Here is a 13,205-nt window from a genome sequence, read left to right as displayed (position 1 = left end):
TGACTCTCTCCCTCCCTCCTTCCTTCCCTCCCTCCTTCCCTCCCTCCTTCCTTCCCTCCCTCCTTCCTTCCCTCCCTCCTTCCTTCCCTCCCTCCTTCCTTCCTTCCCTTCCTCCTTCCTTCTCTCCCTCCTTCCTTCCTTCTTTTCCTCCTTCCTTCCCTCCCTGACACCTAATGTGTGGGAAACACTGTATTCAATATCAAGGACGTGTAGATAAGAATTTGAGCTTGTGTTTCCTCATCCAGAATGTTTTGACTTTTTTTTTCTGAATCAAAAGAAGCAGCAAGGAGGGCTGATGAGAGGCAGCAGCTATTCTTGGGAAGCTGTCTCTTTAGTGCCAGGTTAAATAAACTCTGTGATCCCGAGCCACCAATCCAGGAAATCCACCGCTTTTAACACAACCTTAGTCCCCGCCCCCTCTCTCCTTCTGTTCCTCTATCAATCCTCTTTCACTTTATATTTTATTCCTCTGTTCCCCACTATGCTGGGTAAGGATGCCAAGCACAGACTGGACAGCTCCCCATCTGTCCTGTGGCTTGTCCTTGTGACCCAGTCTCTCCCATGCCTGGAGAGAGTGTTCCCCTCTGAGCCACAGCATTTAACTTCTAGCAGTCTGCACATAGTAAACACTCAGAGGTGGGGCGGAGGGGGAGTCACACTTCTCATGACATCTAAGGGATTTACGAAGAGCATCCTAGTCCAGACAAGGCCAGGCTCAGTGTAGGTGGACCACTGTTTGGAATCAGGGCAGAGGGAAGGGAGGGCTCTGCCTGTTCTCATGCCAAGGCCCTCGTGACTCCTTTTGAACTTCAGATAACTCTGGAGCATAGCTCAGGGTCCAGGGCCTTATCACTGCCTTTCTGATCCGGAATCTCCTGCTCACTCCCAGGTTACTGCTGGCCTTGTTGGCTATCACAGGAGATTACTGATAACCACAGAAATGACTCTGGGTACTGTGATAGCAGCCTGGAGGTCCTAGAGTGTCTGACACTCTCTCTGAGATGGCGCTAATCTAGGCAAACCTTAGTCTTTTACCCGAGTGAAAGTCTCTGCTTCTCCTGCTAGAGTGGAAGTAGCTAAGGGATGCTACGTGATTTTTCTTTTCCCAATATCTGGAACATGATTGGGGACCAACAATTTCTCATTTCATGAACAAAGAAAAGAAGGAATGAGTTTGGCATGGTAGTATAGACCTATAATCCCAGCCCTCTGGAGGCTGAGGCAGGAAGATTGAAGGTTTCAAAGTGAGCTCAAGTCAGGGCTACATAGCCAGCCCCTCCACCCCCTGCCCAAAGTAAGCACAAATAATGACCTCAGCAATACTTTCTTCTCTCCCACAATTATTTTCTCCTAAGTAGAGTTGCTAGGTCAACAGGTGTGTGCAGTGTGAGTATTTGACGCCAGGCCTCTGTAGCCTGATAAATCTCCATGACAAGGTTTATAAGAGAACATTTGAAGAAGAGGCAAAAGATACCAGACTGCGAAAACCAAAAAGGGCAGGAGATTGATTGATTAAAAAAAAAAGTGCCCATAGATTCTGATGACTGAGAAACAGTTTTCAGATCTAATTTTACCAATAGGAATAAAAAAATTTTCTAAATTTCACATCAAGCTAGAAGGGAAACACATTGTGGGTGTGGGGTGTTGGAAGGAGAGAATTGTGGTAGAAATAAGACACATCATACATATTTATGCAATTTTCAAAGAATATATATATATATTTTAAATATTGACCTCAACCCTTTTGAGATACACACAGACACACAGACACACAGGCACACAGACACACAGACACACAGACACATACACACTAACCAAACCCTTTTGATTGCCCCACTCAATTAAAAGCAGAAGTCTAATGGAATTAAAGAGAGAAATATTCAGGAAAGAAGAGCGTATGCACACAGTTCTTGTCAAAAGCAGCTTAAGGGGTTATTTATTTGGATCCCATTTTAAGAAGGGAAGAAGCCCATCACAGTGGGAAGGGCGTGGAAGGTGACTTGCTACATCATGTCACGCTAGGAAGCAGGGCAAGGCTGTGGAACCACAAGGCCCACCTGAGGTGCCCCGCTTTCTTTAGAAAGGCTACGTTCTGAATGGTCCACAACCTTCTCAGACAGTGCCGCCAGCTGCCACATTGCCATCTTAGATGGCAGCTTGGTCATCCATACTTAACCTTGCCAGCAACCAACTATGCTTTTGTTTCTAGAAGTGGAGAAGAGGAGCAACGTTTTTGAGAGAGGACTTCCTCTGAAACTTCCCGAGGTTTGCTTGTGAACGGCATCTAAACCATCACGTAGGTTTAACATGTACAGTGGGGCTTCGGAGAGATGGCTTAGTGGTTCAGAGCACTGGTGGCTCTGGCAGAGGCCCTGGGTTTGACTCCCAGCACCCACATGGAGGTTCACAACTGTCTGTCCCTCCAGGCTCAGTGACTCTGAGTCCTCTTGTTGACCCCAAGGGCACCAGGCATACATACACATGGAGTATAGACATACATACTGGCAAAACACTCATACACATTAATATTTTTTAAAATAATAAAACCAACATAAAATGTATAGTATTTTAGAAAAATCTTTGCCTTGGAATTAATTTGTCCAAATTAGAAGTAGCTTCCCATGTCTATATCAAACTACCCTAACTAAAATTAATTTTTTAAGTTCATAAATACATTCTAAAGTAGTTTGTTAGCAATAAACCAAACCACTAAAACCAACTTTTTTTCCTATCTCTGAAAGGATGAATTTACACACTGTGTGCATGTGTGTTTTACTCTGAGACAATCTCACTCTGCAGCCCTCAGTGGCTCTGACTTCCGACTTCTCTCCTACCTCAGACTCCCGAGTGTGGGGACCCATATTTTGACTTGTAGTGACAGAATTTGGCAGTCAAATAATGCTAAGTTGACCCCTGGGAGGGGGGGAACCACACTAAAATTAAACTTGCATATTTATTCTCTGGAAGCAGTTGCCCTGGTTGTAATGAAAACCTGGCAATGACATTTTTAAATGAAATAAGGCAAAGAACAGCAATTGCCACACTAGAGCCCAGGAAGTGGGAAGGTGGTTCGTTAGGCTTCCTGCTCTTTCTGTTTTCTCAGTGTAGTAACGGGTGGTTACTTTTTATGGCAGACTTGTCACACTCCGCAATCACCTGGAAGGGATCAGCTGGTGCTTAGCTTCCTCTCTCCTAGTCACTCACATCAGGTCCTGGCTCTTGAAATGGTTCTGCCTTATCTGGGTATTCAGGGCAGAACTTAACACCTCAGTTAACCCAAGTAAGAAAATCCCTCACAGGAAAGCCCCCAGCCCAGCCTCATCCAGGAAACTCCTCATTGCGATTCCCTTCCGGGTGTTTCAGTTAGGGCTTCTCTTGCTGTGAAGAGACACTGTGACCACAGCAACTCTTATAAAGGAGAACATTTAATTGGGGTGCCTCGCTTACACTTTCAGAGGTTCAGTCTGTTATCATCTTGAAGGGACCATGGCGGCATGCAGTAAGATGTGGTACTGGAGCTGAGAGTCCTACATCTTACAGGCAACAGGAAGTCCACTGAGACATTGCGTGTATCCTGAGCATAGGAAACCTCAAAGCCCCGCCCCCCGTGATACACTTCCTCCAACAAGGCCATACCCATTCCAACAAAGTCAGACCTTCTAATAGTGGCACTGTCTATGAAATTATGGGGGCCAATTACATTCAAACTACCATACCAAGGGGTTCAATATTGTATCAAATTGCCAGTCCAAATTAACCAGCTTAGTTAGGGCCTGGACATGGATCAACATTTAAGATTGGGTTCTGGGGGCTGGAGAGATGGCTCAGCGGTTAAGAGCATTGCCTGCTCTTCCAAAGGTCCTGAGTTCAATTCCCGGCAACCACATGGTGACTCACAACCATCTGTAATTAGGTCTGGTGCCCTCTTCTGGCCTTCAGGCATACACGCGGATAGAATATTGTATACATAATAAAAAAAGATTGGGTTCTGATCTTGCAGAGAATCCCACTTTCCATCACAAAGGCACAGCTCACGATCACATATAACTCCAGTTTCAGGGATCTGACACCCGCTTCTGGCCTCTGAGGGCAACTCACATACACACTCTTCCCCCCTCCCCAGCATATATTTAGAAATAAATTTAAAATATAACCATGACACTATGCATAATAAGTTTTCAGTGGTCAGACATTATATTCTGGCTGGTCTGTCCTCCCTTTAGAGCTTATTTAATTATTCATTTTCTTTAACACGTTCACACACATATAAATTGTATGTTGGCTACACCTCCATTACCCTCTCACCTCCCGACCCCTTCCGTCTGTTGAATCCCCTTCTTATCCTAATGAACCCTCTTCCTGGTTTATTATGTTTCTTCAACCCACTGATTTTAATTAATATAGCTTGCATGAACAGGGGTTGTTTATAGCACGATGGCAAATTTCTTAAAAACGACACCTTTTGTCCTATAGAAAATTTGCACTTTGATAGCTCAGTCCGTGAACCATGAGAACCCGAGTTTGATTTCTGGATCTGAGGTAAGAAGAAGCTGGCAATGGTAGTGCTTGTAATCCTAGTGCTTCAGAGGGAGAGAGGGCCAGGTCTCTCTGGTGCTGGCCAGTCAGCCAAATAGTGAGCTCTGGGCCAATGAATAATTCTGTCTCAATAAACAAGGTGAACGCTTCTGCAGAATGATACCTGGGATGGACTTCTGGTCTCATAGTACAGGCACACACTAGCATCTGCATGACCATGCACCCTCAACACACACGCACAAACACACACACCAAAAAGGAAATTTGCATTTTATTGCAGTCAGAGTTGTGTTTTTCAGATTAAGTGTGTGTGCACATGTGTGTGTGTGTGTGTGTGTGTGTGATATTGCATGAGATAGTGTGTGTGTGTGTGTGTGTGTGTGTGTTAGGATGAAAGGGAAGGTTAGAGTATAAGTAGGGTGGGCTGTGGAGTGGCAGAGTGTGTTTGAATGTGGATGTGAATAGGTGAGTGTGTAAAAGTATGAGTGTAGTAACCCCACATACCTACACATGCCAGAATTTAGGCTACCTGAGGTCCACATGACAAGAAAATACTGAATGGAAAATTTCAGAAATAAAATAATCTAGGTTTTACGTTGTATCCCATTCAAAGAGGCAAGACGAAACCTTTCTTTTCCTTCCTGGGACTTGGGTTATTTTTTACCAGTGTATATGTAGTGTATACGCTACTTCCCCGTTAGTTACTCAGCAGACATCAGCTATCATTTGAGTTACACTCTGCAAGTGCTGATGTTACAGTAACTCTATCTTAACTAATAAAGACCCTCAAGATCAAACACAATGATGATGGTAATTTAAGCTAACCCTACACCCTAACCTTAACCCTAACCCTGCACACTAACCCTATGCCTTTACCCTAACCCTAGCCCCTATTGTAAACCCTAAACCCCAACCCTAACTCCTAAATCCCTAATTCTAACCAAAGGATATGCCAAAGAATCTGCAAGGTATTCCCTTTAAGCAGAAAGGTTGAAGTTCTCAATGAGGAAAGGAAAGATAGTATGTTGTAGTCGCTAAGATCTATAGCTTTTTAATCTCTTACCATGCCTAATTGTGTGTGCACACTTGTGTGCATGTGCACGCCTGCATGTGGACAAGGGCGTGGAGGCCAGATCAGGATGTTTTCCTATATCTTCTCTGCCTTACTGCCTCGAGACAGGCCCATCACTGAATTAGGAGCTCACCGTTTCGATTAGTCTGGCTGTCCAGGAAGTTCTTGGGGTCCACCTGTCTCCATCTCTGCTATAGGGGTTACAGGTATGCATCACTGAACTTGCCTTCTGGGGGGTGTTGTTTGCTTGGTTTTTTTTTTTTTAAAAACATGTTTTCTGGGGACTCAAAATTGTGTCCTTACGCTTGCAGAGCAAGCACTTTTACCCATTGAGCCATCTCTTCAGTCCCTACATCGATAATTTTTAAATAAGAAATATATAACGTATTTGTGTGTACAAGAAAAGCAGTCTGCAGAGGTCAGAACAACTGGCTAGGCAGTCACTGGGGGATGGAAATGAACTCCTTGCAGATGAAGTTGATGATTGTAAGGGTTACTGAAGACGGACACTTAAATCCCACACTAGCTCAGAATTGAGTATAATAAAGGGTTATTTATTTAGGGGTAGACTCACAGGTCACAGTCCTCTGCTCGAACAGGGAATAGCAACCGAATCTCACAGCTGGAGAGAGAGAACACGCACTTTACATGAGCATTTATAGTATAAGAGGCCACGCCCGAGTGGGTGGGTAACTTAAAGGCTACTGGCTGTAGGATTTCCTATAGCAGGTTACAATCCATAAAATAGTATAAGAATACAAAAAGACCCGTACAGGGATACATTTATTAGCTGATAAATATCCATATAACTATAACCAAGAAATATTTGGAGTAGCGAAACCTGGCATATTTCCAATTTGACAAGGAGTCAAAGATCATGGTCAAAATATATCATATGCTGACAGTTGTCTTCTAATCAAGTTTGTTAGAACCTGCTTGGAAAGTAAAGGGACTGCCTAAAGCAAATCACTGCGTGGTGGTGGGGGATTGCAATTGTGTTTAGTCTCTTTTGTGAACACACACACACACACACACACACACACACACACACACACACACTGTTTCTTAGTTTAGAGCTGTAAAAATGTCCTTGGCTGTCATTTCTAGTTTCAATTTATTGCTGTGACAAAACCCTCTGACAGAGTGTCTTAAGCGAGGAAAGGTTTTATTTTGGCTTACACTCCCAGGTCATGGTCCATCATTAAGGGATGTCAAGGTAGGGACTCAAGGCTGGAACGTGAAGGTAGGCCTGCTTGCTACTCTACACATTATTGTCTTGAATTAAGGAACCCATGTCATAGCCAGAGAAAGACAGCAGAAGCCCTGGAGAATGCTGCTTGCTTGCTGGCTCACGGGTTGGCTTGTACTTAATTTTCTTATATAGTTGCCAGCTGCCTAGAGATTGTGCTACCCGCAGTGGGATGGGCCCTTCAACATCAATTAACAATCAAGACAATCCCTCACAGACGTGACCCAGGCCAGCTTGATCTAGGCAATTCCTCAGTGGAAGCCATCCTCTCAGATGACTCTAGGTTCCAAGTTAACAGTTAAATCTAATCAGACAGTATCAACAAAGTCAAGTCAAAACAGAACCCTTCTCAGAGTTGGAATTCCCAGTCCTTGGACAAACAGTTGAAGATATATCATCTTATATATTTTTCCCATATACATACAATTCTAAAAAGGTATGCAAACAAATTATGATTTTTCTAAATTCAAATGGATACCTATTGTTTCTGAGGCAGGAAAACATAGGGAATAACTTAGTACCTGGGACTCCACCTGTCTTAGGCTATGTACACATTACTTTCTAACAATGCACCTGACAGCCTGAGATTCTTACCTAAACATACTATCCACACCCCTCTTTCTAAACAACGCCCTGGGCAACTTAGCAGCGTAGAACTACCCAGGCTGTAAGCACAGCCCCCCTCTGAATGGTGAAATATGTTTCTGCTTCCCTTAATGGTAATAAAAAAACAGGTTCTGTTTAATTATACTTTCCTTATGTCTGGTTGTAAGGGTAGGCAGGACAGTCTTGTCTCAGCTGGTTTAGGTTACATGTAAAATAAGGCAAACCGTGTCTGCAACATGTATTTTTAAGGAGAAACCCCTATTTGCCTTCTCATGCATGTGGGCATACATATGATTAATCCAATGCATTACCCATAATGCACGAGACATCCACAGAGACATGGTTATATAGCTGGAAAACTATTAACCAAAGTGGAGATGCATCCAAATTATACCCCCAGTAGCAAACTCCTCCTTTTCTTAAACCCCATAAGAGACTCCCCAAACAATAATCTGAACTTTTGAGTACCCTCCCTCCCTCACGGGCTGCTGTCAAACTTTTATTTTTAAATTGCATTTATTTATTCATTTGTTTGTTTATTTTCATTGCGTGTCTCTGTGCGTGGAGGTCATGCCCTGACCCCCAGCAGCTGCTTTTCTCCTTCCACCATGTGGGTGGAACATGGATCCAGTGCAGACCACCAATCTCAGAGGCAAGCACCCTTATCCGCCGAGCCCCTGCCTGGCCCTGCTGTGAACCTTGACAGCACATCTCTTTATTCTTTTCTTTAATCATTTTGAGACAGTCTCACTATACAGCCCTGGCTGTCCTGACACTCACTATGTAGAGCAGCTTGGCTTTGAACTCACAGAGATTGGCCTACCTCTGCTTGCTGAGTGCTGGGATTGGGTGGGAGCCCCCAGGCCTGCTAACAGTGCATTTCAGATATGCATTATCACTCTGCTTTGAAGAAAGTATTCATACTACTTTTCAAGCTGAGTTTCACTTCTGTTTAGTTCTTGAACAAGATGCCAAGAACCTAGATATATCCAACCCAGACTCCCAACACCGACAACAATTACAAACAATAATTAATAATAATGACATTTTAGTATAAAATTGAACTTTATTTGCAAAAGATTACATAAACTACAAACTTCTGAAGCAAATAAAATAAAACAGAACACATAATATGAGCCAACAGAAAATGGAATAAATGACATTAATGGGAAAATATCATAGAAGACCAAATCCAAAAAAGTAAGAAAAGCAAGAAAATGTCGTAGCTTACAAGTAATTAGGGAAATGCAAACTGTACCAGCAACACTGAACTATCATGTTTGGTGTGAGAAGTCCTTCGTCTGTGTGTTGCTTTTATTGGCTAATAAAAAGGAAGTTGCCTTGGTCTGTGATAGGGCAGAATAGAGCTAGGCAGGGAAAACTAAACCGGATGTTGTTTATTATGGGACCGGGTGGGACAGAACCTGCCAACCCAGGTTCTCCCCATCAGACTGGCAAAGATGAAAAGCAACAGACAGCTTGCGGGAACACTCGCTTCATCTCTGGTGTTTGTGTCACAGAGTGCTTTCCTGGCAAGCAGCTGGCCGTGCAGCCAGCCCAGACCTTCCTCTCCAGAGTGCCTGACTCGTGCAAATCAAAGCAAATATATGAGGCTTTTTATTACTGTATTGTTAGCAGCGGGCAGGAGTGGGAGAAGAGCTGAATGCCCATTAGTGAGAGAATGGCTGCACAACCGTAATTATTTACTGTAGGCTAGCCAGCCATGAAAATAAACAAATTAAGACATTTACCAGATGATTTGGAGAGATTTCCATGAGGAACTGAGAAATGCATCATGCATGAGCAGAGCAATTTCATGACTGTCAAACAAAGGGAGCCCTAAGCATCGTGTGTGTATGTGTGTGTGTGTGTGTGTGTGTGTGCTCCACACTTTTCATTTTGAGACAGAGTATCTCAGTGAACCTGGAGCTCATAGATTCAACTAGACTGTCTGACCTTGAGTCCCAGGAATTATCTGGCTTTACCTCCTGCCCTCCTCCCCGCTCAGTTCCAGGACTACAGATGTGTGTCTCTCTTTCTCTCTGTGTGTGTGTGTGTGTGTGTGTTTTTTTTTTAATGTAGATCCTAGTGATTGAACTGAGGTCATTTTGCTCACGTGCCAATCACTTTACCACTTGAGCAATCTCCGCCTCCTAGAATCTTATTGTCAAATAGTTTCTTTCTATGGAACCTAAGCTGGCCTGATATTTCAAGCATTTTGAAGCTTTGGTCCATTCACATTTTATTCTCCCATATCCTTGTTCACTCTTTGACAGAGTCCAGTTTGGCTTCCATCTCCGTCCTCAGAAAAACTTCTGTGGTCAGTCACCAATAATCTCAGAATCGCCAGAGAGACTCACCACTTTTCAGTGTTTAGCCCAAAAGCTCTCTAAGCAGTGAAGAAGTCTCTGTCTCTCACTCTGCTGATACCCCATGCACCTCCTGGATTTCCTTGACTCTTCAGTTGTTCACTCTTTGTGTGTGAGTGTGTGTGTGTGTGTGAGTGTGTGCAAACAGGTGTGCGGTGTGTGCGCGCGCGCGGGTATGCTCACGTGTGCATGTGTGTGGAGGCCCAAGGTATTGTTCCTTTGGTACCATCTATCTTTGATTCTTTGAGACCGGGTTTCTCGGTAATCTAGAACTCACCTAATAGACTATGCTGATTGGCCAGTGAGCCCCAGAGATTGATCTGTCTCTGCCCCTCAGGGCTTGGATTTCATATACACACTATCACACCCAGATGAAAATTTTTTTAAACTTGTGTGGATGTTTTGCCTTCATGTGTCGTGTGTGTTGTGTGCTCTGAGGGGACAAAAGAGGGAATAGGATGCTCTGACGCCGATGCTGTAGACAGCTACGAGATGCCATGTGGTCCTTTGGAAGAGGAGCGAGGGTTCTGAGATGAACCATTTCTCTCTACCTTGCCCCATCCTTCTAAGCATGCTTTCTCTGGAAGCACACACAAGAACCTGGGGATCAAACACCCATCCTTGTGTATGCACAGGAAAAGGTTTACCAGCTGAGTTATCCACCTAGCCTTTTGTTAATGTCTTGACTTCTAAACTAAATAATCTTGTGCTTAGTCTTGAGTCTCCTTAGGTCTTATTTTTTTCTGTTAAGAAACGTACTTCCGCCCGGCGGTGGTGGCGCACGCCTTTAATCCCAGCACTCGGGAGGCAGAGGCAGGCGGATCTCTGTGAGTTCGAGACCAGCCTGGTCTACAGAGCTAGTTCCAGGACAGGCTCCAAAGCCACAGAGAAACCCTGTCTCGAAAAACCAAAAAAAAAAAAAAAAAAAAAAACAAAAAAAAAAAAAAAAAAAAAAAAAAAAAAAAAAAAAAAAAAAAAAAACCAAAAAACAAAAACAAAACAAAACAAAACAAAAAAAAAAACGTACTTCCTTAAGACTTTGAACAGCATCCAATTCTTTTTGGAGGAAATACAACTTGCGGACACTAGAGGTCGCCACTGTATCATAAAACACACGGCCTGCCATCATCTTCCATGACAACAATTGAAGGTGTCTTATTCTGAGGAGTAGGAAGGGAGTGGGCTATGGAGAAAAACTACAGTTTGAGGAGAAAGGTGAGCCGTTTCTGGTTTCTGAGGGTGGCTGTCACCTGCGGGTGTTTTGAAACATCGACTTGAAATCTAAGTAAATACCCGGGGACTTAGAATTTCCACTTGCTTTTCAGATTTTTATCTTTGGTTGAGCATCCAAACCTTCTCACAGCCTGAAGCCCTGGAAACACAACAAAACAAAATTCAACAAAGACAGAATATGTGGCGGCTGTTACACAAACTGCTGAGAAACTATTGTCCCTCTGGATTTCATTTTGGAAGTCCAGGGTTAAACTTGAGGTAACAGAGTACCTGATCTCTTATTTAGAACGTATAGAATTTAAGATGATTCTGGGACTGGGAGGTGGCTCCATGGATGAAACATTAGGACCTGAGTGTGATCTCCAGAACCCATGTTCAAAGCCAGACATGGTGACAGGTACTTGTCATCCCAGTGATGGTGAGGCAGGAGGGGGGCAGATTAGATCCGGGAACTCCTTGCCCAGCTAGCCTAGGCTGTTTAGTGACATTCCAGGCCAGCGAGAGACTCCGTGTCAAACAAAAACTGGCAAATGCCTGGGAAACAGCACCCCACATGCGCACCCCCTCCCCCACGCCATGATTCTAAGGGCATGAATAAATACGCAGTCTCTTGATCCACCCATGCTGGTCTGGACCTTCTTCTCTGGTGTTGGTTAAGACCTTGAATTTCCCGGTCACCTCAGCTGGACAATCAAGTGGTCAGATGAGCGGTCAGGTGGGCAATCAGCAGTCTTGGTGGGGGAAGAGTGTGATGATTTCTGACATCTGGAGTCCTTCCTGTTTTCACCCTACCCCACCCTCCAGCCCCTACCCTTGCTCACAACATGGAACTTGAAGGCCCTTTGTATTATCACTTACGTGCCTGACTTCTTGACGTGGACTGCTTCCTCGCAAGGGTTTCAGGCCCTTCACTGTCTCCCGATAGCTGTTTCTGTGTCTATGAGCCACCTATGATTCTCGCAAACGGTTTTGTTCTGAAAGTCTGTGAGGCAGCCGCTTTAGACTGTCATTTTCCAAAGAACAAGGTTCTTTCTTTTTAAATTAATTATGTGCGATTTGCATTTAAAACACGAGAGAAGCCCTGGTTTCAACTAACAATCAAGACGTGCCCACAAGCCGGTCTGAGCTGGACAATCCTTCAGTTGATACTGCCTTCTCAGATGACCCAAGGCTGTGTGAAGCTTACAGTTCAAGCTAAATAGGACTCTTAAGCTCCCAAGGTCCCAATGAAGAGCAGAAGGAGGGAGAACATGAGCAAGGAAGTCAGGACCACGAGGGGTGCACCCACCCACTGAGACAGTGGGGCTGATCTATTGGGAACTCCCCAAGGCCAGCTGGACTGTGACTGAAAAAGCATGGGATAAAACCGGACTCTCTGAACATGGCGGACAATGAGGGCTGATGTGAAGCCAAGGACAATGGCACTGGGTTTTGATCCTACTTAATGTGCTGGCTTTGTGGGAGCCTAGCCAGTTTGGATGTTCACCTTCCTAGACCTGGATGGACGGGGGAGGACTTTGGACTTCCCATAGGGCAGGGAACCCTGACTGCTCTTCAGACTGGAGAGGGAGGAGGAGAGGAGTGGGAGGGAAATGGGAGGCTGGGAGGAGGCAGGAATTTCTTTTTTTTTCTTTCAATAAAAAAAAAAAAAAAAGACACTGTGAAACCCATTCTCCTCAGTGCCCCAGGACAGCCTGTGGTGTCTCTTGCTCCCCACAGGAGGCGGGAGGCAGAGCCTAGTCTGATTTCTTCTTTGTTTCCATCCTCTCTTTTCTTCTCTCGATCTCAGCCAGCAACCCTCACTGCCAGCCACAGTTTATACAACTCTATCTGCCCTACCCAGCTCCTGGCGTGCCGTTCAGGAAGCCCAGGACTTTCCAGATGCACTCTCAAGGTTTTTACAGAATCGCAGAGGTGAGAGGGACAATTGAGAATGAAATGAGTTAATTATTGTGTTTGAAAAGCTCTCTAACTTCCTCTGATAAAGGAGTTTGTATTTTTGTGTTTGTTTAGATTCAAGAAATTTTTAGCTTCCCATGTTACTGACATGTCTCTTATCTATCATCTGTTATATATGTATGAAAAATGCATACATATTTTCTATCTATTTATCTATCTATCATCTATCTATCTATCTATC

Source organism: Microtus ochrogaster, chromosome 16, assembly GCF_000317375.1.
Source record: "Microtus ochrogaster isolate Prairie Vole_2 chromosome 16, MicOch1.0, whole genome shotgun sequence".
NCBI lineage: Eukaryota > Metazoa > Chordata > Mammalia > Rodentia > Cricetidae > Microtus > Microtus ochrogaster.
This window is presented reverse-complemented; position numbering follows the sequence as displayed.